The 25,085-nt window shown below is 42.8% G+C and overlaps 1 protein-coding gene across 2 annotated transcripts in view; it reads left to right on the top strand.

The window, feature by feature from the left end:
- The window catches only part of PROK2 (prokineticin 2), a 79,305-nt gene that overhangs the window by 21,604 nt on the left and 32,616 nt on the right, over positions 1-25,085 (top strand). The window contains exon 1 of one of the 2 annotated variants that reach the window (XR_004537321.1): positions 536-642. The exons of the other annotated variant lie outside the window; for it this stretch is intronic. The gene's annotated coding sequence lies outside the window, so the exon portion shown is untranslated. Of the gene's footprint in view, positions 1-535; positions 643-25,085 lie in introns of those variants that run through there. 2 annotated transcript variants of the gene reach the window in all.

The raw sequence follows: 25,085 nt of genomic DNA, 5'->3' as shown, positions 1-25,085 counted from the left end.
CTTGCGACCTTGGGCAAGTCACTTAATCCCCCCCCATTGCCCCAGGTACATTAGACAGGTTGTGAGCCCACCGGGACAGCCGGGGGAAAATGCTTGAGCACCTGAATAAATTCATATAAACTGTTTTGAGCTCCCTGGGGAGAGCAGTATAGAAAACGGAATGAATGAATTTGAAATTGCCCTCTCAATAAACTGTACTATACACTTCACTGATCTGGAAATGCCAATGTTAGGAAGCAGGGTGTCTTTTGTTCACAGAGAACCGTATACTCCAGTGTTTTTCATTAGACGGTTCAGGCACCAGTGGTGGCTCTCATCTATCATAAGTGCAGCCCTCTGATTCTTTTCCCAATATGCACGTTCTTTCCCCCCTCCCCCCCCCCGCCTTTCTAGAACAGCTGGTCTCTTTTCTTCAGTCGCTGTGTGGCTCAGTGAGTCAGAGTCCACAGGGAAGCTATCCAGGCTCATTAGCAAAGCACCAGAGAACCAAAGGTGTTTTGAGAGGCAGTCAGCCCCATGCTAGAGAAAAGGGTGTGGTCTCTAGGCCAAGGAGGCAGCCACAAACTTACAGCATTCCTGAATTCTTGAGAAGTAGACCTGTGCAAGCCCGGATTCAGAAGGCAGAGACCAGCACTTCCCAAAGTAAGCAGGTAGAAAACCTCAGAGCTGAAGCCTCTAATCTTCTGAAGGTACTGAATATGAGATGGAAATGTCAGTAGAGGATATTGAAAAGGAGCCTGAGGTTGTTTGAAGGCATGGTCACAGAGTAAAGTTTGAGGAAAGTAAAAGCTGTTTCTGATAATGTGGTGTTGCCTCATAAAACAAAGTAACAGATAAATTAAGAATTACTGCTTCTGATTAACCAAGTGTAGCAGAGTTAAGAAACCCATACTTAGGGTGAGAGGGTTAATTATACCCTGAGAATTGCTCCAGAGGCAAGCTGTTTAAAGTTGCCATATTTTTTTCTTGAATAAGCATAGTGGGTTAACAGGCTGTTTATTCACCAATGAGAGTTACACTACAGTATAAAGCCAGAAAATAAAGTCATCTTAAAATTCACACTAAACACCTGTACTGGACCTTTTTATTTTGATGCAGACGCCCCTCTACCCTCCATGCCTCATTCAACCGCTCAGCTGAGGCTTGGATGACCCAGGTCAGGGCTCTGGCTACTCCAGTCCAGGTCTTACCCAGTCACAATAGACATCCTAACAGAGCAGTGGGCTGTGAACTTCACATAAAGGATGCCATAACCCTCTTATAATTTATGGTGAGCCCTCCAAACCTCCCCCCACCTCAATCCTGCTATACCCACTTGTCTACCACTCCAATAACCCTTATGGCTGCAGGTGGCCCCTATATGGCAGTATAGTAAGGTTTTGGTAGGTTTTCGTGGCCTCATGTTTTCCACCATAAATGTAGTGGTCAGAGTGGCTTTGGCCTGGGTCCTCTTCTCTATGGTTCACTAGCCTACCCACCAGGCTACTTAAGACACCTGTGTGATGCTCTAGTACAGTGGTTCCCAACCCTGTCCTGGAGGACCACTAGGCCAATTGGGCTTTCAGGCTAGCCCTAATGAATATGCATGAGAGAGATTTGCATATAATGGAATTGACAGGCATGCAAACCTGCTCCATGCACTGAAACCCAAGACACCAAAAAACTATTCCAAATTCTAAAAACCCTAACCGACACCAAACCCTACCTGACCACTAACAATACTACCCCCCCCTCAGCCACTCTATTAGCAGAACACTTCCAAAATAAAATTACCAATGCAAGAGCTACCCTCAATGACACCTCTACCCATCCTAACGAATTCACAATTCTCCCCATAGATAGAGATTCTACTGCAGCAGATAGAATATGGTCTCAATTCCCCAACATACAATGGCCTGAATTCAACAAATACTACAAAAAATACAGCCATGCATCCTGTGACCTCAACAACTGTCCACCATATCTCCTAAAAACATCCAGCACAAAATTCCGCACTCTTCTTCTAAACTGGATACAAATCTCGCTAATAAACAGCCACTACCCTACCAACCTCAGCGAAATCATCATCACCCCGATCCTCAAAGACCCCAAAGGACCGATAGACCAAACAGCCAACTACAAACCCATTGCCTCTATTCCACTCTACATCAAAATAATAGAAGGACTAGTTGCCAAATTCCTTTCCAATTACCTAGAAAACCATAACATACTCCATCACACACAATCCGGCTTCAGAAACAACTTCAGCACGGAAACACTACTAGGATCTCTCTTGGACACAGCCAGACAACATCTCAGCACAGGAAAAAAACATGATGCTCATACAACTAGACCTTACCGCTGCATTCGACTTGGTGGACCATAACATTCTACTACAAATCCTGGATACAATAGGTATCACAGATAAAGTATACACATGGTTTGAAGGATCCCTTAAATCAAGAACTTATAGAGTAAAATCAGACAAACAAAAATCTGAACCTTGGTCAAACCCCTGCGGAGTTCCCCAAGGATCCCCTCTATCCCCGACTCTCTTCAATCTCTATACAGCCTCCCTCAGCTCTCACCTGGACAAACAAGGCATAACCTCCTACAGCTATGCCGATGACATTACCATTCTCATACCCTTCGATCAACCTGAACTCTCCATGACGAACACAATATACCAAACACTAAAATCAATAGCAACCTGGTTGAAAGATCACAAACTGAAATTGAACCCAGATAAAACGAAATTCATCCTCCTAGAAAACAACAAAATACCAACCATAACCAACATTGAAAGCAATGCAATCAACTACCCCATACAACCCACTCTTAAATTACTAGGAATAACACTTGACAGATGCTGCACCATGCAACCGCAAATAAATAAAACAATACAAAAATCATTCTCAGTAATGAGAAACTTAAGACAAGTTTGGAAATTCTTTGAGAAAACACAATTCCAGCTCATAGTTCAGTCCTTAGTACTAGGCCTACTTGACTACTGTAATATCCTCTACCTCCCATGCCCTACAACCATAACAAAACAACTACAAACTATCCAAAACACAGCACTAAGACTCATCTACTCATTAAAGAAACATGATCACATTACAGGAGCATATCTCCAATTGCATTGGCTTCCGATCCCAGCAAGAATACAATTTAAATTCTACTGCCTACTGTTTAAGACTTTATATGGAGACAGTCCAAACTACCTGAATAACCGCCTCATCCACAATACCGCAACCAGACATAGAAAAATCACACCCCATTCTCATACCCCCCAATTAAGGAGGTCAAACGGAAAAAACTATATGATGGCCTCCTGGCCACTCAAGCAGCCAAACTAGACAATCAAATCGCCAATCTACTGACGGCATCCCTCGACTACAAGACTTTTAGAAAACAAATAAAGACCATATTCTTCAAGAAAACTCTGAAAAAGAAATAATACCGCAAGTCTCAAACTCCACCTCTCACTAAAGCCAACTACCCCAAACAAATAACCTTACCCATTTCTCACTCTTTTTGAAAATGACCAATTTTTTTTTTTTTTTTTTTTGTAAGTTCTTGTTGTAATACATCTTGGATAATTCTTTTGTAATCCGCCTTGAACTGCAAGGTAATGGCGGAATAGAAATCCCTAATGTAATGTAATTCTTCATCATCGCCGAGTGATTCTCCAAGCGTAGCGGCGGCTTTGGGTGACCAAAAATCAGCGACTAGTCCAGGGGTGCCAGTTCTGTGAAAAGCACCTCTCTGGTGTCTGTTTTGACTGTGGCTCATGAAAAAAAAAACCCTACATGATTCACATAAATTATAGTCGGGGGGGGGGGGGAGGTGGACAAAAGCATGCTTCTTGAGCATCTGTATTATAGCTGTGTCTTATGTGTTTATAGCTGTGGTTCATGCTAAAATTTGACATTAAAAACAAATTACAAGATTTACATGAATTATAGCAATTTTTTTTTTGGGGGGAAAGGCATGTCTTATGCGCGCTTGTTAAAAGCCGACGTTGCATCTTCTTTCCCTTCATCCAATAGCTCTGGAATGCCTATGAATGACACACTGCTTACGGCGTTGCTTCTCCCGGCACATGCACGCATATACACCTCTTTCGTGGTATATTCTGCGCATGTGTCGATCCCTATCACCAGTGACTCGTCTCATGTAAATTTAGCGAACCTTCGCTACTGTCCGCCGGCCTCATTCGCATGCGTGGGGTTTTGGGGTTTTTTGTGGGGGGTTTTTTTTTTGAGAACGGCTCGCCTTTTTGAAATTGCTACAATCCAAGTTTATTAAAAATTTGTTATACTGCTAATCAGGCTTCTAGGCAACAGCTGCGACAGCGGCCCATGGGCTTCTACCGCGAAGTTTTGAGAATTTAGCCTTTAGCCACCAGAGTGAACCCATGCCTGCTGGATCCAGCTTGCTTTACTTTAAATGTGAATCCCTTCTGCCAACAAGAACACGATTAAAAAAAAAAGAGGGCAAATGCAATCTACAAAATATTTAATTCATCCCTTCTTCTCATCGTTTTTCTTCTGCATTCTCTTTCCTTACATGTTCTGCAAATTAGGACTTCAAGCTTCTTAAGTGTACCGAGGTGTAAATGTGGATTTTGACATCAAAGCCTTACAGAAAGTGAAATCCTCTGGCGGTATAAAGAGTATTTTCTTCTTTTTTTTTTTCCCTGTCGTTCTGACGGCGACAGCCTTTAACTTGTACATCTGTTTCACATTTTTCTGTAGGTTTCTGCCAGAAACAATTTAAAGAGCACAGAACAAAGTGGAATGAATCTATACATTCCTAAAGGATTCTGTAATTCTTCTGCGCCCCCTAAGCCCTTTCTTGTGTCACACATAGGAGCGGATGATTAGAAAACCCCCTGAAGAACAGAAATCCCAAAGAGAAGTCTACATATGTTGCATTTAATATTACAACACAATAATTACAATACGACAAATGGAACCATATGCTCGTACAAAAGCTAATCTTCAAACTCAACTGGCTTACCCTTCTTAGTAAGTCAATCAAAACTAACAGAGTTGAAAGGGATTTTTCACATTTGTGATTTTCTGATGTGCATGAAAAATTATGCACCGTCGACAATAGAGGGTGGGAAAGAATGGATGGTTTATTTATTGCAGTGAACTGTAGATTTTTGTATTATGTTCTTACAATTGGTTTTGCTTATTCTGGGGCAGTGGTCAGTGATTTTATGGCCGCTCTTGGCTTTATCGTGGCTATTCAGGGCTGGGCCATGAGCAACTCCTGGAACTGAGGCCCTGATTCTGTAAACGGCGTCTTAAGTCCTAGGCGTTGTTTGGCACACTTCTCGATCATCCGCTAGGCACCGTTTATGTTTATGCTTATTGAAAGCATCTATACTGCTACTAATGACTGGGGAGTCAATTCGGAGTGGTTTACGTGAGCTGCTGTAGGTGTTACAATATATGAGCTTCTGTAAAGATGTTACAGTACAGAGTCAGGGCCCAGGGCAGAAATTAAGGATGGGACCCCTGATCCCCTCTCCTCTCAGCCCAATCCCCCACCAATATCCCACCTCCCATTACTACCACACATACCCCCCCCCCCCGCACCCTACACACACACAAATCCCCACACATAAAACAACTTTAAATGACTTCTTTACATACAGAACACAGACAGGCCTTTATCATAGGATCACAAATAGAAACTGAACTGGGAACCCCAAGATATTAAACTCGGCAAGTATTACAACACTGGAGAAATTGAAAAATAAATAAATAAAAAGACAGGCACTTCTTTCTGTACTGAACACGCAGGGATCCCAGGCCCGGGTCAACCCAAAATTAGCCGTTTCCCTTGCTGTGGTTGGTGTGGATCGCAAAACCCTTTAACGTGCTCCTCGCAACCACGTCGTCTCTCCTGCTGATGTCACTTTTGGGTGCCCCGCAAAGGAAGTGACATCAGCAGGAGAGACAATGGGGTCACGAGATTCTTTTTGCTCACGGCGGCAAACAGCTAGAGGTGTGGGGGAAGGGGCCATACGTGCGGCAGGAGGAGTGGGGATGGAGCAGGAGGGGAGGGGGGCCTCTCACCCTTGCTACACCACTGGCCATGGCCGTGTGTTCAAATCCCGTTCTGCAGAGATCGCTGCTTCCTGTGCCGTCTCATCCCTTGGCCCCCCTCCCCTCCTTTTCTGAAACGCTTTCCTTGAATGCTAGTGAGGTGATGTGGAAATCTGGCCGTTAAAGATCTGATGAAAGCCCACCAAATCGGGGAAGGGGCCATACGTGCGGCAGGAGGAGTGGGGATGGAGCAGGAGGGGAGGGGGGCCTCTCACCCTTGCTACACCACTGGCCATGGCCGTGTGTTCAAATCCCGTTCTGCAGAGATCGCTGCTTCCTGTGCCGTCTCATCCCTTGGCCCCCTCCCCTCCTTTTCTGAAACGCTTTCCTTGAATGCTAGTGAGGTGATGTGGAAATCTGGCCGTTAAAGATCTGATGAAAGCCCACCAAATCATTTGATGAATTGCCAGACAATAGTTCGTGAAGAATGAAGCCAGTTGGATTTGAGACACTCCGAAAATGACAGCAGGGCCAGAGCCAGAGTAATCGGCACTCTTGGCAAACCTTCAGCCTTGTGCCTCCCTCCCTAATTTAACGTCCACACCCTTTGACCCTCCCAATCACCCCAATGCCATCCATCCTAGAATAATCTGGGTAAACTGGCTATTTGAAAAGTGTCCCTTCTCCCTACTAGTTATTGGGTGGTTGCCAGGATCTTTGATTTTGCTGTGACCGCTGAGCTCTGTTTAATGGTTGATCCAGCCCTGAGTGAAAGAATCTCAAATTCCAATTTTCAATATCTCCAAATAGGCCTGGTTTTCAGGATGACCTTCACCTGAATTGGTGGCATGGAACGCTGCCAGTATTTGAGTTTCTGACAACACAGACGGATCACCTTAGAAGTTATCCAACCCACAATGAAATGTCTTAAATCGGAAGAAAGGGGGTATCGAGGATAATTTGCATGATGCTTACTTGGAACAACTTTTTTACACAAGTGTACAACTTCCATTTTAGAATTCATATATCACTTCTTTTTATCATTCAAATGATGCCCATTTTAACAACAAACTCGCCCCAATGTAGCTACACTCGGAGGCTGAAGTATCATAAAAATGCACTATTCTCAGTGAAGAGACCTCATAACATGGATGTTATTTCAAGTCTTCATCTTGAATGCATGTGATGTAATGATTTACTTCAAAACCTTCTTACCATAACATTAAAATTTTTAAAATCTTTATTTAGTATAAAAACCAACGAAGGGTTCAACTTTGATTTTTAGGCTTTTCTCTTTATTTTAATATTGGTATTAAAACCTATGATCAATTCATTTACTGTGTATTTTAAAGGACAGCAACACTTATCTTAATGGCTTGCTTCAGAGCATTTTAGCTATTAATCAGCCTTCCAGATTTTACCAAGCTTTCTGGCATTGTTCTAAGTAAGTATTGTGCAAATTATCCTCGATACCCCCCTTTCTTTCTGATTTAAGACTACAGTGGTGCCTCACACAACGAACTTAATTCGTTCCAGGAGCAAGTTTGTTATGCGAAAAGTTCGTTATGTGAAACGCGTTTTCCCATAACAATACATGTTAAAAAAAATAATTCGTTCTGCAGCATAAAATATGCTAAGATGACATAAAAAAAGATAAATTTGTCAAAATGGTGAAAATGGTGGTCTTGCTGAGGCCAAACTCTTTGACGAGGTCACACTGTTTTACCCCACATTCACTCCTTCTAATTATTTCCCGTTTCATTTCAACAGAAATCACCTTCCTGCTTTTTTTAGAAGCCATGATATATAAAAAATATTGAGTTTATCTTAAAAGGACGACTGCCGTGATACGTGCGTGCGTGCGTGATTTAATTCGTAATGAAGAACGATTGCCGCGATATGTGCTTAAGTTAAGCGCAGTGACTAATGACTGCCTGCAGTGCCTGCGCGGAAGGATGCAATACATCGGCAGCGATCGTGGAAGCTCGGGCGACTTCGTTGTGTGAAACGAAGTTCGTTGTAGGAATCATGAAATGAAGTTCGTTGTGTGCAGCGTTCGCTGTGCGAGGCGTTCTTTATGCGAGGCACCACTGTATTTGAGTTTCTGCCAGGTACTTGTGACTTGGAATGGCCTTTGTGAAGACGGGATGCTGGGCTAGATGGACCAGTAAAGCAATTCTTAAGTAACGAACAATCAAGCCATTGTGACATCACTGATGAGGCTGGCTCTTACGGGTCGGTGGAATGAGGCATTATGACATCACAATCTCCACTCTGGAATGTACTACTATTTGGTTTTTTTTGCCACGTATTCGTGGCCTCCGTGAAGACGGGATACTGGGCTAGACCATTGGTTTGATCCAGTAAGGCTATTCTTGTGTTCTTACGTTTGAACTACCTTATGCAGCTGAACATCATAAATATTCATTGCGGCTCTCCTGAAAAACAGAACTTTATGTGGCCCTTGAAGCCCAGTGTGATGATATCGCTTCGACCTATCCTTATGCATGATTTCAAGTATGTAGAGCATCAGTGAAGACAAGATAAGTGTTAGGATCCATGCTCTGCAGTCTGTGATACTTCCCGTCATAGCTTTTGCCTATTTATTAATTGTTAAGTAACCCTTTTGACTTTGAAACGGCTTAAAAATAAAAAATGAAAAAAAATAAAACATGCCCCTTACACCTTTAAATGGTTCTTTTCTCTTAACATAAAGGGCTCACTGAAAAATAATTTTGTTTCCTTGAAAGCATTACTCATGACACATCGTGTTAAGTAATTAAATCAGAATAAATGGATCTGAAAAGATATTTTAATGCAACGTCTAATTAGATCTGACCCAGACTTTGAAGTGCAATCATCCGGCACATGAGCTCTGTAATGTTCTGCACGCTGCGTAATAATTCAGATGGAATCGATTCCATCACTCAGATCAGTAACCTGAATTCTTCCCCCCATCTCGAGCACCTGTGTTCCGGTTAGCGCACGGCATTCTAGGGGGTTCCAGCCGACTGACATGTGCTCACGAATTAAAGTTCGGTCTGTATTCATATCCCAAAGGTATTTCCTGAAGGGCGGTGGCTAGTTCAATTCCATATGTGCTTTTCCCCTGTTTCTTTCCGCTTTGTTCACACGTGGAGTGCAATTCCATACAGTACTCCCCTCCCCCGAAATTCGTAGGGTCCCTATCTAATTTAGGCATGGGGTTTCATGCCAGGTTTCAGTTGGTGTAATTCCTCGTGCCTGAAATTGGGCGTGGATCTTGGCACTATCAGTGGTGCCCAGCGCTCACTTTTTGGTGCCCTACAAGTTTTTTTTCTTTGCATGTGAAGGGGCAATGACATAATTTGGGCACCAGTACTTATGAACCCCCCCCCCTGCATGTAAATGTTTCAACTACTTCCTTCAACTAGGCTCTGTTTTACTGGTCTTGAGGAGATCTTCCAGTTGAAATACAAACATCAGCCTCAAGCCGTACAGACTTTCAAAGTAGACTCAAGAACCTCAGAGACACCACTCGGGACTCGTAAGGTTCGTTGTCTTAAGCTTCATGGGGAAGGGGTAAAACGCAGACCTTACAGACCTCACGGATCTAAAACCGCACGTCCTTAAAAATCCGAGGTCCGTGCATTGACAAGTCCGCCATCGCTTTCCCTGCAGCTCAGCTCAGGCCCCTGGCTCCCTCGCGGACCTCACGGATCTGAACTGCACGTCGCATCCTTAAAAATCCGAGGTCCGCGCCACTTTTGAGGTCCGTGCCACTTTTAGTCTCTGGCTCCAACAGAGCTCTATGACAATTTAACTCTGACGGATCCTAATGCTTTTCCCTCCCTATGCTAGGGTCCGTCAGAGTTAAATTGTCATAGAGCTCTGTCGGAGCCAGAGACTAAAAGTGGCACGGACCTCAAAAGTGGCGTGGACCTCGGATTTTTAAGGACGTGCAGTTTTAAATCCGTGAGGTCCGCGTTTTACCCTTTCCCAGCTTCATGTGCCGTCTTCTCACTGGTTCAATCTAAATTTGCTATTCCTGTCCTATTAACCCTCTTTCTTCCTCCCCTCTTAAAGTCAATCAATTTGTACCTTTGCTTAATCTTTGTAAACCGCATAGAACTTCACGGTATTGCGGTATATAAGCTGTTATTATTATTATAACTTCTAGAGCTTTTACTAAGAACAAACCGCGTTTCAAGTTTATTATGGTTTGATAAAGCTTTAGTACCAAAGCAGTTTACAATACAAAACAATTTTACAACAATCAAAATTAATTAAAAACAAGGGAAAGGACATATATATGTGAATTTGAATTGTCACGACATGGCACAAGAGGAAAAAAAGGGGAAGGTTTACAATTTATTACAACTTGTAAAATAAAAAATTGAAAAGGAATGTGAAGAACAATAGGGTGAAAGGGAAGACTTAGGTGATCCTTTTATCTAAATCTCAAAAGCATCCTTAAAGAGAAAGGTTAGATTTGAAATGATTAGAGTTGGTTTCCAGCCTTAACGCTAAGGGGAGGGCATTCCGTAGAGTGGGAGCGACTAGGGAATAGATGGTTTTGGGAGCTGTGTCCTAAAATAACTGATGAACAGATGGAACCGTAAGAAGATGAACGCAGAGTACGTGAGCTTTGTGGTCTTGCAAGCTGGGGACAAAGCCCTGGGCATGAGGGCATTAGGAATATTGTTGCACGTTTTACATTGTAGCAAATTTTGATTGAACCATTCATGAGACGGCACTTAAAGTTTAGGACAATGAACGTTACGAGTCCTGAGTGGTGTCTCTGAGGGGGCTGTCATGGGGAAGGAAAGGGATCTGGGTCCAGGGGGCAGTTTTGGTTATAGCTTAGGTTTCTGTCAAAACTGGATGGCCAATTTTGGTCGCAGATTCGGTTTCAGTTGGAACCGAAGATCTTGGTTTCATTCAGGCTCTAGTGCACAGTTTTAAAATTCTCCCTCCTTCCCCCCCCTCACACCCAGCTGCATAAGAAGATACTTGGCACTGTTACCACAGAGGCTCTGTAGTTAAGAAGGGCAACTGCAACAGAAGTTTTAATAATGTTTGTGGGCTGGAACTCAAAAGTCAACAATGAGTGGACAAGTCCTTTGTGGGCCCTCCCTTTCTCCCCAGGGCCTGATTTTTGATGTGACATGGCATCACCTCAAAAGATTTTGTGTACAGGGGGAAAGTCCTTGGCACTTTTGTCAAAGATGTCAACCCCTGTTCTACCTGGTACTATGCTGTTCTCTCAAAGAATAGGCAATGGTGAGTTTCGCAGATTTAAAATAAAATAAAATGCATAGCTTCTAAAAAACACATATGATTTGGTTTCCCAGTTGACCAGACATTTACAAGGATATTTCAAGAAGAATGTGCCACCTCTTGCCAAGACCTTTGGTCTCAGCTGGGGAAAGGCTTTATGACGATATTGAGTTTCTCTTGATACATCTTGGAAAACCGATACAGTGCAATCATAAATAACGTTGCTTTTTGGGGGGAAAATATGCTTCTCACTGAGAAGACAAAGGCTTAAATTCTGATGTTATTTCTTCTTAATATTTCAGTTCTAGGGTTCGGAGGGTATACATTTATTTCCTGCGGCAGAGATGGTATTTCTTCCTCTCCAAGAAATGGGCTTGGATCATGTAATATTTTCTTAAAACTGTATTTTGTGCCGTTTTGGCAAGTTTGTTTTATTATCTGTATTTCCCTATCATTTCTGAATGTTATGTTATATGAAGAAATCTGAATAAATATATATTTTTTTAAAGACCAGTTGCAAGGCAGCTCAGAGAACTCAAAACTTCAATATATTTTGGATTGTTCATGCTACAAACGCTAGCTTATGACAGCACAACTAAGGCTGCCAAAAAATCTTCGTGGTACGTGTGTGATAATTGATCGTTGCCTGCAGAGACTGAAACTTCTGAGCTTTGGAAAGAAAGTGTGCTAAGTCATTTCAGGGTATGATTTAAATCAAAACAGACTTTCTCTTTTATCTCTTATTTTCCAAAACTACAAGACCGCTATATTTTGATGTGCAATCGTACTCAATTGTCTGTTGCAAAACTCGAAATTAACATAAGCATATGAACGGTAGCGTCGGGCCTGGACATGGAACAGAGGCTACTTTAGTACAAATCTCTCTCTAGCATTTGCTTTTGTTTTGTGGGGTTTTTTTTTGCTTAGCAATTCCTTCTGCTACTTTGGTCTTCCAAGCCAGAATTTGCCCCTACTGGGGCTACAGCACCGCAAGCCATTATTTGCAGCTTAGAAGAATGAATTTTTTTTAAAAAAACCACAAAACTTTACTTGGCACCTTATCTAGCCCAGCCATCACAACGAATTTTCAGCCACAATGTGTTCATCAAGGACTTACGGTGCATGCAGCCAAACTCTGGTCACTAGGGGGCAATGTTTTGCTACGGTCAGGTTCTCCCCTATCAGGAGTAGACTGAGACCAGGATTTTCAAAAACCCGCGTTAAAAAGCGACAGTCTGTTACTGCAGCCGTTTTGATACCGAATCTACAAACCTGAGACATTCTTCAAAAATCGTGCATGCAAATAAGATCGGCGGACAGCAGCGAAGATTTCCTACATTTGCATGTGTCCATTGCTAATGGGCACATGGGCGGAAAAATGCCGTAACCCCTCCCCCCAAAAAAAAACCCCCACATGTTCCTCCTGCACTATTGAATGAATGGAAGGGAGAGGAGGGGAGAAGCAACATCGCCTTTTATCAATTGCGCATAAAACATGCCTTTCTCTCCAAAAAAATAATTCAGGTAAATCTTGTAATTTGTTTTTAATGTAAAATTTAATCAAGACCCACAGCCAGAAACACACAAGACAAGGGTATCATACATGTGTTCAAGAAAAAAACGTTGGCTTTTAACAAATGCGCATGAAACATGCCTGTCTCTCCCAAAAACTCAAAAGAAGCGTGATTTTACTACCCTACACATTTTCATTAGCCACAGTCAAAATACAAGTGCTGGCACTCACTCGCTGCTTTTTGTCGCCAAAAGCCGATGCCGCTCTTTGAAAATGCCTCTGTGATTTTTAATAATCAACCGGAGAGCTCATTTCAACGTTAAACAGCACATTTGCATGCCATTGTCGGAGAGTGCTAGAAACCTCGCTAAAGAAAGAGAGAATCCATTTTGATAATCCGCCGCTAAAATGCGTGCAGGCTTAAACCGCCGGAAAACAGTTTAGCGACCACGTTAGTTTTGAGAATCTTGCCCTGAGTGCTGCTATCTATGTATTTGGGGGTTCAATTGGCTCCTGCATTTCTTGTCTTGGCTGATCCAGTCTTAAGTTTACCCCCAATTGCATGCAGGGACTTGTATTTTTTTTTCTCTCTCTCTCTCTCTCTCTTCACATTCAAGGGAGTAAACCCAGGACTGGATTAAAAGCCTTCTTAGAAAAGGAAAAAAAAAAACCTGGTGAAGCTAAATGTAACTTGCCCTAACCTCAGATTTGAAAAAAGATAAGTAATAAATGGAAAATTCAAATCCAAATCAACCCTGTCCAAATCTAGAACAAGCAGGCAACTCTACCACTGCAACATTGGAAGACCTGAGCGATTAGAAAGTAGATACACTCCAAGATGCAATCCAGACCTGTAATTTCAGGTGGGAATCTTCAAGTTATGCCGTAATGACCTGAACAAACATTATCAGAGGCAGGATGGTAGGTGTGATGGACTTTTAATTATTTTTTAGATTTATACAACACATAGTTAAAGATGATAACATCTTAAAACAAAATGCAAAGAGAAATCTTATATTCTTTGGAACTAAGAATGTACAAAATCATGTCTTTTATCAGACTCCCTAAGATGAATGGAGAATAAAACATTACTCGCTTGATTAATCTATGGTGTTGACCGACTTTTTTTTTTTGTATTTTTTAAATTCATGTACCATGCCAACACGTTTGAGATCTGTTTGGAGACTGCTGTTGCAACACCGTTTGGGATTTTCACTGCCAACCACTGCCAAGCCACTGCTTCATCTATCACAATTTCTCTCAATTTTGTCGCCATAACAACAGTAAATGAGGTTTTATACCATTTACTGAGAGAAAGGTAAATGAAATCATAGACAGTTGATAGGCTCCTCTCTATAATGTAACAAGTGCTTATCTTTCTTTCTTTCTTTCTTTTTTTTTTTTTAATCTGGCTTTTATTTTTATAAGGATGTGAGCAATCCAGTGGTCTCTTACACAAAATTGATTAGAAAGAGGATATAAAATCTTTTTTTTACAGTTGCTAATTCTAGAGGATTTAGAACAGTTTTATGTATTTTTCATATATTCTCATCTTTAGCCTATGTTGCTTGTCTTTCTCTCCTTCTGCCACTCAGCATCTCCACCCTGGCTCTTTCTCTATGCTATCTAGAATCTACTCTCTCTCTTTCCCTCCCTCCCCATCATCTGCATCTGTCTCCCTCAATGTCTTCTCTTTCTCAGCATCTCTGTCTCTTTCTCAACCAGTACATCCTTTCCCTCCCTCCCCCTCTTTCTCTTTGCCACCTCCACCATCCAGTACATCCTTTCTCTACCATCCAATACATCCTTTCCCTCCCTCCCTCCCCCCTCTTTCTCTATGCCATTCAGCATCTCTACTCTCTCTCTTCCCCTCCCTCCTCCCCATCATCTGCATCTGTCTCCCTCCATGTCTTCTCTCTCTCAGCATCTCTGTCTCTCTTTCTCCACCATCCAGTACATCTTTTCTCTCTTCTCTGCCATCCAGCATCTCCTCTCTGTTTCTCTCTTCCTCCTGCCATTCAAAATCTCTTCTCTCTTTCTCTCAGCATCTGTCTCTCTCTCTCTCCCTATCACCCGGTATTCCCTCTCTTTCTGTTTCTCCCCCTTCCACCCAGCATCTCTTCCTGTCTACCATCTTTCTGTCATCTCCAAGAGAATTTTACACGAGAGGGGGGCAGAGCTGGTGGATCTAGCAGCAGCATGCATCTTTTCCCTTTTTTTTTTTCTTGCCACCACAGACCTGGAAAGGCAGTGGATCAGTGGAGGTGGCAGGGAGGGAGAGAAAGATCACAGTTGAGGCTGGGGAGGCTTAGCATAAGGGGCGCCTAGCTTCGCAGCTGCTTATTGGATACCTTTGACACCGCTGGATCTTTGAGTTCACGTAGCTGTCAAAATCTTTTTTTTGTTATGACTGTGGTTGCTCTCGGCTTCCCCTGATGTGACCACCTAGTCTAGCCTAAAAATGAGCTCTGCTCGGGGCCCTATGTGGCATGCCCGTCAAAGGTGATTGCTTTGGTTGCATTCTTCTAATGGCAGCACTGCAAAGGGGGCAAAAAAATAAGGAAAAGGTATTAAAACCCCAAAACCAGACAGAATGGAAAAGCTGAAATGGATGAACTAAAGAAATAATACATTGTCTCTTAAACTGTGTGCCCCAAAGAGATTTTGTGTGTGCCACAAGAGATTCCAGAATTTTACTTTATTTTAAAAAAATTCCCTTCAAAAGTGTACACTAGAACATCATTTTTTGACCACCCCCCCATGTAAAAAAATATTTTTAGTAGCAACCCATGCCGGTCCGATGCTTTACCTTCTGTCAAGCTGAAAAAACTGCCAGCCTCGGCAGTGATTCTGCTACGTTGCCTGTGGCTCCCCTTCCTGCTTTCCGTCTGCCTCTGCTGCGATCCACCAGGGCGGTAATAGGAAGTTGCGCCATTCGCAGATGCGGAAAGCAAGAAGGGGAGCCGCGGGCGATGTAGCTGAATCACTGCCGAGGCCGGCAGTTTTTTCAGCTTGATAGAAGGTAATGGGACATCAGACCAGACGAGAAGGCTGGGAACATGCTGGGCCATGGGGGTACCCAGAGTAGAGAATGACACGGTGACAGAATTCATCACTGTTCCCGTCCTCGCGGATAACCGCGGGAAACCATCTTCCTGTCATTGTTTAAGGAGAGAGGGAAAAATCAGAGTATGAATGGCCACAACCACTGACCCGCAAGCTTTGCTTTGAAGAATGCTGGTGTAGAAGGACTGAGGTTGAAATAGACACTACAGAATGACAGTCTCTGGTATCCAGAGCAGATATTGTGATGTCATAATGCCTCATTCCACCAGTGCCTAAGAGCCAACCTCATCAGTGATGTCACAATGGCTTCATTATCCTTGGCTCCCATAAGAATCAGAGTATGAATGGCCACAACCACTGACCCTCAAGCCTTGCATTGAAGATTGCTGGTGTAGAAGGACCGAGGTTGAAATAGACACTAGAAAATGACATGGGATTATTTCCCGCGGTTATCCGCAGGGACGGGAACGGTGATGAATTTTGTCAGGTTAGGCAAGTTTTGGAGGGAATTATAGATTGTTGAACTCTGTTTGAAGCGGGTCGGAGCAATGTCTAAGCACGGAGTCAAAACAGATGAAAAATAGTCCTAAGTTATGTAAGACAGTTCACGACACCGAGCCCAGCAGAGGCTGGTTCTGACTGACCTGGAAGCCCAAAAGGTACAGGAAGATGCAGCCAAGCCAAAGAGAAAAGAACACAAAGGCCCAGCTGATATATTTATGGTGCGGAGACATTTCTTTCAAAGTTCAGCTGCTACTGCTAGAGGTGATTACACACATGAATTATACCATGAGATAAGACGTTGATATACAAAATTTATAGCTACGGCAGAGCTTGTCTTATCACACTAATGTTTTTGAACCAAGCATCGGAGGTTACCTGTTCTGTTAATATTCCTTTTCTCCTGGAATTATTTGAGATTTGCAATTCACGGCCAGTAAGAGCATTTTCGTTTTACATGTCAAAAATGTTTGTATCGTAATGAGCTTTCTAAGCTTCCTTCCTACAAGGTCACTTATATTTACTGAACGGTACAAGAATGAACCGTAAATAAGCAGAAGAAATATTCTGGAGATAAATTTTCAAAAAGAGACGGCATTTCCCACGTTTATTGCATATTCTACATAAACATAACATAAAAATTGATTTCTATATCGCAATTATCTTACGGTTCCATACGGTGCACATAAGATTTTTAAAAACTGAACATTTTCAACGAAGTGCAGCCAAAACACAATACATTACAAATATTTAGAAAATAAATAAGTTTTCAGTCATTTCCTAGAATGCATGTAAGCAGCGGATATTTCAACCATTGGCCCAAATTCAGAATCCCAGTGTGCAGCCTGATAAGCGAATTGAAAATGTATAAATCTTGTTCGAGCGCAACCTTTAGCGGAGAGAAAAATAAAAAAAAATGGTAAGTTGTGCATAGAACAACCTCGAGAAGTGAACAAAAAACTGATCAACCAAATATTTTGGCATTAAGCCATGCAAAGCTTTCTAGTATAAAACAATTTTTATTGAACAGGTAGAAGAAACACACAAAACCATCAGTGATACAGAACCCAGAGAGTGGTAGAGAACTGGCATGCTCTTCCAGAGTCTGTCATAAGGGAAAACATCCTCCAGGGATTCATGACAAAGTTGGACAAGTTCCTGCTGAAACAGAACGTACTCAGGTAAGGCTAGACTCATTCAGGGCACTGGTCTTTGACCTAAGGGCCACCGCGTGAGTTGACTGCCGAGCACGATGGACCACCGGTCTGACCCAGAAGCGGCAATTCTTATGTTCTTAACTTATCTAATGCATTACAATTCTAAACACTTTCTTGATCACATCTCTTAATATGCATCTGTGGCAGAGCAGAAAGGTGCATGTGATGTATCCAACCGGATCTGGCATTTGTTAGAGATCCTGCGTTCCTACTTCTTATTAAGAATGTGTTGGTTATGTTGGCATAATTTCTCTGCAGAGAAAACACCCAACCATTAACAGTGGATGAGTTTTACAGGATACAATTATCCCTTAATATGTTTACCCACCCTCGTTCATCATTTGTAGTTCACCCTCCCATCCTCACTTTCGTGTCATTGTTTCTCTCTAGTCACTATCCTAACCTTTAAAATTTTTATATATTTTAGACTATAAGCCGCCAGAAGGTTCGCCATTGGTGTGGGATAGTAAAAGACTGAATAAGCTTGGAACCTGGAAAAAGAAACCAATTTCTCTTCTTAGTTGCAGGTGTAATTTGCTCTTAATTCCATTCATTCAAGTTTTAAAAAATGCAGGTGAACCTGAAGTTTATAAGCTGTACTTACAAAAAAAAAAAAAAGATTAATAAAGATTCTATAGAAGGGTTGGCAACATACATATGCAATCCTGATCTTGCTCACTAAAATTCAGGGCACTGGCTAAGCTCTTTGGGATGGGTACCCGGGACCAGGTGATTATAAAACTGGGCACAGGCCAGATCCTGATGAAATCTCGGTAGGCCGTGGGATTTAAGATAACTACCCTATCCCCCAAAATAAGCACTCTGACTCCAGGAATGCTTTAAACTGGAAAACTGTAACGACAACTTCTGCAATAGCAAAAAATACAAAGAACATCTTTGAACAAAAAAGGTTTCCTGATTGTTGATGTGGATTGAAGGTAACTAGCTATATGATGACTAGGCTTGAAAGTGTCTATAAACCCTATTTATAACAGTTCAATCCATCCAGCTCATCGGAAGATTGTAACCTGCCCAGACTCTCTCCAAGCAACAGGACTTAGGTTCCCGCTGGGCTCTTTCCCAGCCATCAGACTTGCGTTGAGGACCCGACCTCCCTGGTGACCCGTCAAAAGCGCAACGTACATTGATGCACCAACAATCCTGCGGTGACATTTGCGTGCAGGACAGATGCGCGCTGCATTTCTGGCCTTCCCTTTTGCGCTGTGAGGGTGTGTGGGGGGGAACCCCCACTAAACTTACAAGTCCTTGTGCTCCCGTTAGAGGGGATGGGGGAGCTCGATTTTGGAATTGGCCTCCACGAGGGCTATGGAGCCACGAGCCTTCATCCACAGCTGCCTCAAGTCTTCTTTCGTTTTCAACCTTCTCTTCTGTGTAGCCATTCAGCCGTGATGGAGACTTTTCTCAGCCAGTGGGCAGAACTCAAAGCTTGCTTCAGAACCTCTGTTTCCCGAGTCTGGCCATTAATCGCCACCATTGTGGAATGGTTAGAGCTCCACCCAGTGGCTGTGAACGCTGCCTCCACTGTGTGCCCAGCCCCGCATGGTTCAAGGAGCAGAAACCCGGCTTGGGATTTTTTGGAAGGTAAAGAGAATTGTTGATATGGATCTGAGCCTACACGATTTGAAGGAAGATGAGTGCTCATCTTCCTCTGTATATATTTTTATATATACCCTCCTACCTCAAACAGTGCTGCTCTACACAGGGATCACCCTACTCTCCATGCTTAGAATGGATCGGCAATTTATCAACTTCCTTTAGTCTAATCTGTGTGTCAGTATAGCAAACTCGTTCCTTGCTTTATTGTTGGCCTGTGGTTTAGCAGCCTTTTCCCTCCATCTCTCTTTACCCCCCCCCCCCCAAGCATGTTCCCTTCTTGCTAGTCACCTGCTACTACTGCTATGAATTATTTCTATAGCGCTACCAGATGCACGCAGCGCTGCACAGAGTCACAAAGAATAAGAAAACGGTCCCCTGCTCCAAAGAGCTTACAATCTAAACAGGCAACACAGACAAAAAGGATGTCGTGGATATAGTTAAGGGGAACGGTTAATCTGTTGGCTGGGTTGGAGGGCAGAGGGGAGTACAGGACAATCAAGCCATTGTGACATCACTGATGAGGTTGGCTCTTATTGGTGGAATGAGCCACTATGACATCACAAGCTCAGCTCTGCTTCCCAAAGACTGAAACTCTTCACACTACTACTATGAATTATTTCTATAACGCTGCCCGATGTACACAGCACTGTACAGAGTCACAAAGAAGAAGACAGTCCCTGCTCCAAAGAACTTACAATCTAAACAGACAGACAGGATGTCATGAATACAGTTAATCTGCTGGCTGGGTTGGAGGGCAGAGGGGAGTACAGGACAATCAAGCCATTGTGACATCACTGATGAGGTTGGCTCTTATTGGTGGAATGAGCCACTATGACATCACAAGCTCAGCTCTGCTTCCCAAAGACTGAAACTCTTCACACTACTACTATGAATTATTTCTATAACGCTGCCCGATGTACACAGCACTGTACAGAGTCACAAAGAAGAAGACAGTCCCTGCTCCAAAGAACTTACAATCTAAACAGACAGACAGGATGTCATGAATACAGTTAATCTGCTGGCTGGGTTGGAGGGCAGAGGGGAGTACAGGACAATCAAGCCATTGTGACATCACTGATGAGGTTGGCTCTTATTGGTGGAATGAGCCACTATGACATCACAAGCTCAGCTCTGCTTCCCAAAGACTGAAACTCTTCACACTACTACTATGAATTATTTCTATAACGCTGCCAGATGTACACAGCACTGTACAGAGTCACAAAGAAGAAGACAGTCCCTGCTCCAAAGAGCTTACAATCTAAACAGACAGACAGGATGTCATGAATACAGTTAATCAGTGGGCTGGGTTGGAGGACAGAGGAGTAGGGTTAAGGATTGAAGGCTATATCAAAAAGGTGGGTTGCTACTGACAGGAGGGTATTCTCTGCTCTACGTTATAAAAAGAAAATGCATTCTTACCAGCAGCTTTGGAGAAATTTTCTGAAAGGCCCTCCTGGTTACAAAGATCATGGTTACTTTTACTCTGCACTCTAACCTCTAACCACTGCATTTGTAGTGAAAAATGTGAGCCCACCAAAAAAACCCAAACCCTATAGTACTACCATATAGGTGCCACCTGCAGCCAAAAGGGCTATTGGGGTGGTAGATATGTGGGTATAGTAGGTTTTGGGGGGCTCCGCATTACTTATAAGGGAGTTGTGGTGAAATGGGTATGTGGCACCTTTTTTTGTGAAGTTCACAGTAGTGCCCTGTAAGATGCCTCATTGCTGTGTTGCCATGTCTGGGTGACCAGTCCATCACTTCGATGGCCCCTCCCATGTCCAAAAGGTCTTGCTCTAGGCATTTGGGACTTGTACGATTTTTGGGGATGAGAATGTGGTATAAACACAGACATACTAGTGATCAAACAGCTGGACGTAGAAGTAGAGGGCTTTTGAAAATATAAATTTTGGATGTATTTTTCGAGAATGGACGTTTGTGCCCTGTCAACTTTGGGCAATTAGCACTCTACACCCAAATCGGACTTAGGCGTATTTTTTTTATTATGCCCCTCCACGCTTCTTAATCCACCTGAAAATGCACACAGGGTAGAGATACCTTTCAAATTTGACCCCTTGCAGCTTCATATCTGCAAAATGTCACCGCATCGGAGCTCCTGCTTCCTCGTCTTAAAAAGCATTCTGCCCTGTTCTCAGTTGCTATGGTCACAAACACTGCAGCAAGGTTGGTGATATTCACATTACATTGAACATTCGATAACGTGTATTACGCGTAAAAGTATATCTTCTAGTTTGCCTTTGCCTTTTCAAGAACCAGACTGCTCACAAACTTGTGATCCCCCTTTTTACTTTCCAAAAGCAAAGCAGAAGATTGAAAACGACAAGCAAAATTGCACTCCGTCAAACACAAGCCTTTACTCCTTACAAATGCTCAAAAGTGAATCAATTCTTAATAAAAGACCCCCTTAGGTTGTGAGCCCGCCAGGACACAGAGGAAAATTTCTTAGAGTACCGGATTACTATTCAATGTATTGCAAACTGCATTGGGTAAATTTCTTCATGAGAAAGTGGTTAATAAATCCCAAGAAAGAAATGCAGAGCCCCACGAGTGGAATTCACCCTTAGTGGATGCAAAATTGCTTTAATGCACTTTAGCTCATGTATAAAATTCATATCCAGTTGATTTATATAATTTGCATGCGCGTTAAAATGATTTTTGTTATCAAAATGAAGGTATGAAATAAAGTGAAAAAATGTTTTTTAAAAACCCAACCTGGGGGAAAAAAAATCTGAAAAATCCATAAACTAAGTGAATTTTGTTGAGGAAAATGAATGTTTAAAGGTGAGGTCCATGCCGCCTTGCATTGCCAGCAGCTCGCTCTCCACACATGCAGAATATATCATCTGTCCCACGTGTGCGCTGAAGCATACAGGGAACTGGGAGCTCGCTCTATTTCCTAGCAACCAAAGAAAATCATTGCACTTTACTAATTTTCCTCGGTCAGCGGGAATGGTCAGATTTATGTAAGCTTCAAAATTCATAAACTGCATCCACAGCCTGCATTCCTGCGGCTCTGCGGTCTGAAAGGTCTGGTTTTGGACAGTGAGAGCTGGTTACCTGGAAACTGTGTACTAGTTTAATTAATTCTCTGACAGGATACTAACTATCTAATTAAGAAGAAGGATTAGTGATGCCATTAATTTTATGATATCGGGTGCGATTCCGTTTCCAGTTCATTAGGGCATCATTTATAACCATAAGAGCAAAGAACTACTGAAGGCAGGGAAAATGTGAGGCTACGGGAGTGGGATGTGATCTGTTATGTTAATTCGTTATTACAAGAGGGGCTGGTGCAACACGGTAAGCATGTTATGGAGAAGCCGGGCAGAAGTAGATCCCTCCCTGCCACCCCCCAATACACATACACTACCACCGCCATACTTACTAGGGCAGGGGTGTCAACTGTCAGTCCTCGAGGGCCGCAATCCAGTCGGGTTTTCAGAATTTCCCCAATGAATATGCATGAGATCTATTAGCATTCAACAAAAGCAGTGCATGCAAATAGATCTCCATACATATTCATTGGGGAAATCCTGAAAACCCAACTGGATCGCAGCCCTTGAGGACCGACATTTGACACCCCTGTACTAGGGTTACCATATGACGCCAGAAAAAGGAGGACGGATTGAGACATCCAGGTTTTACTTCTGCTGCTTTCAGTGGCAGCAAAACCCGGATGTCTCAATCCGTCCTCCTTTTTCTGGAGCCATATGGTAACCATGATACTTACCTCACATGATTGCAGAGCCAGAGCTAGGCTCCAGTCCTGCCATCCCATTCCCTCTGACGGGAAGTTATTAGAGGGAGTGGGACCTACAGACCTGTATTAGCATAGTGTTTCCCAGCTCGGTCCTGGAGTACACCCTTGCCAGTCAGGTTTTCAGGATATCCACAATGAATTTTAATGAAAGAAATTTGCATAGAATGGAGGCAGTGTATGCAAATCAAGTTTATGCAAATTCATTATGGATATCCTGAAAACCTGACTGGCAAGGAGGTACTCCAGGACCGAGCTGGGAAACGCTGTAGAAGACGACCCTTCACCATGCTGATCTGAGTGAAGGTAGAGTGGAGGAGTGGGTTCAAACCCAGGCTGCTCCTTGTGACCCTGGGCAAGTCACTTACTCCCCCCATTGCCCCAGGTAAATTAGATAGATTGTGAGCCCACCGGGACAGATACTTGAGTACCTGATATGTAATGTAACCCATTCTGAGCTCCTTTGGGAGGATAGGCTAAAAACTCGAGCAAATAAATAAACAGGTTAGAGACTGGCTTTTGCACACTAAGGAAATGGAAACATCCATTACACAAGGAGACAACAATGAGAATTCTGTTAGATGATAAGAAACAAAAAAATGATGGATAGAGCAACCGGCTAAGAGCTATCACTGAGAAGGTCAAATGAAACTTATAGCAATAGGCCGGACAAGCTGGCGGAGGACAGATAAGATGTCCAGCAACCACACCAGCACGCATTGCAAATATGGAAAGGTCTATCAAAGTCCAACAGAAGGCTAAGACTGAAAGTGCCCGGGAAAAAAAAGACAGTCCATGTTTAATGAGACATTGGTATGCTGAAGCTGAAAACCGCTTCCCTCCTGATATTTCAGTCGGCATTGCTTTAAAACAGTGTGTCTTAACTCGGTCCTGGCGTACCCCTTTGCCAGTCGGGTTTTCAAGATATCCACAATGAATAGGCATGAAAGACACTTGCATAGACTGGAGGCAGGGTATGCGAATCAAGTTTATGCAAATTCAACGTGGAAATCCTGAAAACCTGACTGGCAAGGGGCTGCTCCAGGACCGACTTGAGAAACACCGCTTTAAAGCAATGGCTGCAGCATTTAAAGTTATGTCTGGTCGGGTTGTGCCCAGATTCTGCTCCCTGACCGCACACACGCAAAAATAGAATTTTAAATTCCATTTGGCTTGGTATAATCTAGAGACATTATTTCTCTTATGTAGTAGTGAGTGGCCTCCAAGACGGTGTGCAAAAAGTGTACTGAGTTGCTGAATGAAAAGTTTCAAGTTTAATAATAATTTGATTAATCGCTTAATCTAAATTCTAAGCGATGTACATGCTGAATAAAATTACAATGTAAGGGGGATAATACAATAAATAAGACTAACAAGACTATTGACAAATTTAACAAGACTAGAAACATAGGGAAAAAATGGGAAAAAGTTACAATTTGTGTAGAAATTGAAAAAACAAGTAAGGTGGACACGTAAGGAAAGGGGAGCAAAAAAAAAAAAAAAAGTAACGTTTTCAGCATAAGAGTTTTAGCATGTAATCGTGTTGAAATGGCTTTCGTTGAAACGGTTTGAACAAATTACTCAGGCTGCAGTTTTGGAATCCTGCACGTTTTGGACTGAACAAAATCTGCCACCCCTGTTGAGCTCCATTCTGATCTCGGCGAACTCTTCGGGGCGCTTATAATTATGCTCCGACTAGTTCATTTACTGTTACTTATAACTTTTAAAAGACCAGCTTTACTCGAGGCACTCGTTTGTATTAACTTATCAGGCACAGTGAGTTTCCTGTTTGTGTAGAGCAGAGAACTTTCTTGGCACAGAACCTTAGGCACTAATAAAGACAAAAAGGAAATCAGACTGCACTTCACACAGAGAACTCTGGGGAACAGTTTTTTAAGTGCACGCGTGTGTGTGGTAAAGGACATTATAAATTATTCTGCAACAAAGATGTAGCCATCCATCCCAACGAAACGTTGCCGTGCCCAAAATGACCGCTCGGATCGTTTTCAGGGTTAAAAATATGTGCACTCCTAATAATAATAATGCAGGATTCTCACATGATGTGACGTCTTCCAATGAAGGAGAGAGGG

This window comes from Geotrypetes seraphini, chromosome 17, assembly GCF_902459505.1.
Source record: "Geotrypetes seraphini chromosome 17, aGeoSer1.1, whole genome shotgun sequence".
Taxonomy (NCBI): Eukaryota; Metazoa; Chordata; class Amphibia; order Gymnophiona; family Dermophiidae; genus Geotrypetes; species Geotrypetes seraphini.
The sequence above is the reverse complement of the archived record's forward strand: the minus strand, read 5'-3'. Positions and strand labels throughout refer to the sequence as shown.